Source organism: Equus asinus, chromosome 22 (assembly GCF_041296235.1).
Source record: "Equus asinus isolate D_3611 breed Donkey chromosome 22, EquAss-T2T_v2, whole genome shotgun sequence".
Taxonomy (NCBI): domain Eukaryota; kingdom Metazoa; phylum Chordata; class Mammalia; order Perissodactyla; family Equidae; genus Equus; species Equus asinus.
In genome coordinates, this window is record NC_091811.1 from 55198708 (window position 1) to 55203910 (window position 5203).

A 5203-nucleotide genomic window follows, 5' to 3' on the forward strand; every position below is an offset into this window, starting at 1 on the left:
TACTGGTCCAAGTCAAGGTTTTGTCAGGGTTGATTTCTTTTGAGGCCTCTCTCTCTGGCCTGTAGATGGTCCTCTTCACATGGCCTTGGCTTCACATGGTCTTCCCTCCGTGTGTGTCTGTGTCCTGATCTCCTCTTCTTATAAGGACACCCTTCCTATTGGATTAGGGCCGCCCATTGACCTCTTTTTACCTTAATTACCTCTTTAAAGACCCTATTTCTAAACACAGTCACAGTCTGCAGTACTGGGGGTTATGACTTTAGCATATGAATTTTAGGAGGAACATACATAATTCAGCCTGTAAGAGACACCAAGGCTCTGGACCCCCAGTCTATTGTGCCCACATCAGCCTGATGAGAGATCTGGTGGATTCTGTTCTTGAACTGGTTCAATTTTGTTTTGTTTCTTAGGGATGGAGAAGTTGTTATTTAGTGCCAACGTAAGATTTAAAAATATTTTCTGGAGTCAAAGTCCAATGGGAAACTGAGTGACTCCTGCCCGAGGAATCTGGGATTAGACAGACCACAAAAGATAGGGTAAAGAAAGTTCCTACCCAGAACCTTTGGAAGCTACTCTGAAAGGTTAACTCGATCGCCTCAGGGGGATGAGAACTTACCTGGTGTTTTCAGAGAACACAGGTGTCCGACTTTCATGGCTGGCAAGTTCTTTCTTATGTATAATCAGCATTTCTCATACTAAGCTCAACCTCCTTCCCTTGCCTTCAGTCCTCAGAATTGGACAATAGCAAGTTTTTTCCTTTGAAGCTTGAAGAAGGCTTGACAACATATTAAGGAAAATTTTCTATTCCAGACAGCCTCTTTCTCGCCTCTTCTGAGGCTGGAGGTGGGGAAGTCAGAGGCAAAAAAGCTGTGCTTACCACTCTGCTCTCTGCCCTGAGACCTTCGGCCCCTCTCCAGGCCCTGGCCAGCTCTAGGGAGTGGCACGGATACAGGGAGCAGGGAGAGGCTGACTAATTTCACAGAAATCACAGATGGGCTCCAGTGGGGTTATGGAGCACGGCGTGGGTATGATGACACATGTGCCAAAAAGTGGCCACAACCAGGCAGGAAGGCTCACATTATTATGATGGTTGGCGCCTACATTCTCTGCCATGGAAAGCAAGCTTGGATCCCGGGGTTTGGAGGAGCAATTCCAGAAGTATCCAGCTGAAATGCAAAGAGAGCCAGATGCAGCATGGTGTTGGGAAGAGTACTGGTTTGGGGATCCCAATAGCTGGGTTCTGGTCTCTGTCTGAGCCTCAGTTTCCCTTTGTTCACAATGAGGTGGTTCAATTAGGTTATCACTAAGATCCTTCCAGCTCTGAGACTCTAAGCAAAAACTAGAGGATGCTGGGGGGCAGGGAAGGAATACTCTTTGTAGCAAATCAAATGATGGACTATGTGTCTCCGTGAACCAAACCAGGCACAGAAAACTCTCCATCTTCATTCCAGAGTTGGTGGGGGGCGGGAGAGAGGGGGTGTTAGCTGTGGTGTCTCTTCATTTGACAACTCAACCTTTTCCACAGGGTCCCTGCAGACACACCATGGGGAGCTTTTTCCCTTAGGGACCCTGCCCCTGAGGGGAGGGAGGCAAAGATAAGATGGGGCAGGATGATGGGAGGGTGTCTGCATGATGCCAGCAGCCAGGTAAAAACAGAGAAATCAGCTCACTATCTGCTTAGTTTCAAATATCAGAATAAAGGGCTACAGTTTTCATCTGAAGTTAACGGATAATGAGATGCAGGATCAGCCTTATGTAGTGATGCAGTTTAAAGCCCCTGGGAAGGCTCTGTTTCCCCCTCCCCAATTATCCTGCCACTGAAATGCCTTAAGTTCCACCATTAGAGCACAAGGTGTTAAGTGTAGTCCTCTGCAGATCGCATCCTTTAAAATACAAAAGCACCACTGGGATACTTTATCAAACAAGGATAGAAACAGAAAAGTAGTGCTTAAGGCGGATGCTCAGGGAGATGAGGGGCTCTAAAGATTAATCTCTAGATACTTCTCAGTCTCACATTGGCTGACCCTGGTGAGAAAGCTAGACTCTGCCTGGGGGAGGGAGTGGGAACTCAATGACTCCTCTATAAACCAGGTACCCTAACTAGAGGTATATTTCTAGTCTTGGGAAAGGGGTGAACTCTAAACGGTATGGGTAGTCATCATGCTGAAAAAATCACAGGGGCTGCCAGTAAAACTGAATTCAGAGAGATGAAAATGCCGATAGTGTACATGCACTTGGATGGGCCACTGTAGAAGCCAGTGTAGAAGTGCCTCGTGGAGCCCCCTCCCTATGGGCAGAGGATGTAAAACTATTTCATAAAAAAAAAACTCAGTTTCATTTCCATGATTATCTGCTGTTTAACCCAGGAGGCATGATTTGGAAGTGTTAAAACCTAGCAGATGGGGAAACACACAGCCAGGGTTCAAACCTGGCTATGTGACCTTGAGCAGGTGACTTAACCTTTCTGAGATTACACTTCCTCATCAAATTCAGTATAAAGCACCTGGCATATAGTAACCCTCTATAAATGGAAGCTATTATAGTTATGGGTATTGACGGGGCTTCAAGACACTATCCGTGAATTGGAACTAAGTCATGGAATGAATGACCACTATGTTCAGAACAAATCAGAAGCCCAGACCCTAATAATTCATGAATAATCTTCTTCTTACCTGGATGAATCCAGTTTCTTTCTAACTTAATTTTACCTCTCAAGATCTGGTGATAAAAGAAGCAGAAAGAATTCTGGACTGCTCTAAGCAGCCTGGAAACCCTAGGTTTTGGGCAAGGATGGCCTTACCCACGGAAAGGAGGGATGTCTGCCTCTATGATATGGTTTAAGAAAAATCAACAGCCACTCTTACACAAATTTATACAGTGCCATCTGCCATGGGTCTGAAATCCCATCATTATAGCTATTTCCTTCCATCTGGGCAATGGCTCCTGAAGACCCCTACCAAAAAGCACACAGTCTTCTGGGAGAATGTACATGTCAAGACACTGGTGGCTTCCTAATATGGTGATGTGGCTGTTACCTAGTAGAGATTGGGCTAGGACTCAGAACAGTGAGCTTTGATAGGACTGGGGATACGAAAGGGCCAGAGGCAGACAGTGGGAAATCTAGTCAGCAGAAAGACATGAGGACTACAGAAAGAGGAAAAGACACCAAATGGGCCATGGGACCCACCAAAATATCAACTATGCCATCTATGGTTTAGAGAGCTTAGAACGGTATTCAATTCTCTTTTCCAGTTCTTCTTGATATTGACTCTACCTAGCTCTTACATCTGCAGTCCAGACTTGCTTCTTCCCAGGAGCAGTTGTGTACTTGGGCAGAGAGGTGAAGAGCTGACCTCAGTGTCTGGGTAGTCGAAGCAGCAACACCCAGGATCTCGATGGCAGGCCAGGCAGCTCAGTCTCTGACCAAGACTATCACGACCCCAGCTACAGTTCTCCACCTGGGGCCGGGGCAAGGAAATGAGTAGCTAAGAGTGTGCTCTGCAGATCACTGGGACTCCGGGGGCCTTTTAGGTGGTCCAAGAGTCCACCCAGAATCTGTCACCCAGAAACATGTCTCTGGCTTGTGTTTTAATTATAATCTCTGAGAAGATAGAATTTCTATTTAAAAGTGCAAAGAAATGAATATTTTAAGAAGTATAACCATTGTCATGGTTATTCACTCAAGAAAAATATGGGTGTGAATATGCATGTATATGTAAATTTATATATATACACGCATACACTCATATGTCCTCCTTCCTGCTTTCCTCCCTCCCTCCCTCCCTTCCTTCCTTCGTTCTTCCCTCCCTCCCTCCCTCCTCTCCTTCTCTTTCCCTTGCCAAAGAGGCCAATGAGACATGTGGGGCCTGGCATCTCTGAGGTCTGGACTGAACAATCTGAAGGCCACTGGTGTGGATGCTACCTTTGCAGGACTGGCCATACTCCTCCAGTTGACTCAGATGTCTTGGCATCATGGTGGCACAAGTCCTCTCTCCAACCTGATCTGCCTCTAAATGCTGTGCAGCAGTTTCTGCCCCACAAAGAGCAATCAGAGAAGGAGGCATTTGTTTCCTACCACACATCCTAAATATTGCTGTGATATCAGGGAAATAATATTAATAGCTACAGATCTCTGGGCCCCAACTACTCTCCTCCCTAACCTTTCCTCTTCTAAATTGTGGGGAAATTTCCTTAACAGGGATGGAAAAAACTGGGAATGAGACAGGAGAATTGGGAGTGGGGAGACTGTGCTAAGCAGGTGTAAACACAGGGAGGGGTTCTGTAAGCCTCCATCTCTGAGAAGGCGACGTCGTGGATGGGAGGAGGAGAAGGAGCTGAAGGGTGGTAATTAGCTTATTATTGTTTCCCCTGGGTGTTGTGAGAATTCCTTAAGAGACACTTGTGGAAAAACAGAGGGAAGACAGTAAATACACATCTAATGATATGCTAAATAAATTATTATTGTTATTATTATGACTATTATAGCAATTGCAACTTGCTTCTTGCATCCAAGTTTCCGCTAGAGATGGGAATTGGTCCCCTTTCAGCCAGGCCTCCACTGCTGCCAATGTGCCCCCAGACTCCCCCACCCTCAGGAATGAGTGGAGTAATTGTGCAGTGTGGACCAGGCTTCAGCTAACAGCCAGTCTCCTGGTTTCCGCTGGAGAGCAGATCGGGAGCCGGGCATCAGCACGCAGGGCCTCTGCCTGGTGCCTGCTCTAGCAAGGGAAAGAAAGAAGAGAGCTTTGCCAGGGCTGGCAGGGCTTATCCCTGGGGAGGAACTTCCTGACTCCCAAGCAAGGAGACTCAGGGAGGGCAAAGGCAAAGGCAGACAACTGGGGACGGGTCACAGAAAGAAAGGGAAAATATACAAATTAGGGATACTCAACCCAGAGAGCCTGTGGAATGCCAGGAACTGTCAACAACACTGTCTGTGCATTTTGCTGGGGAGAGGGCAGATTGTTTTTATCGGCTTCTCAAAGGGGTCTGGGACTCAGAAACAGCTAAGAGCCATTCCAGCCTAGGTAAAAGGGCTCAGGACACTCTAGGCTCCACAATGTATGGCCAGTGTCTCTTCATTTTCTGCCCTATAGCTGAGGACAGGCGTTATCTGAACCCCACAGGTTCGGAGGTTTACAGCCACTGTCCCCTCTACGTCCCGGCCTGAGCCCAGACACCTGCCCTGAGTCCCGCTTAGGCAAAC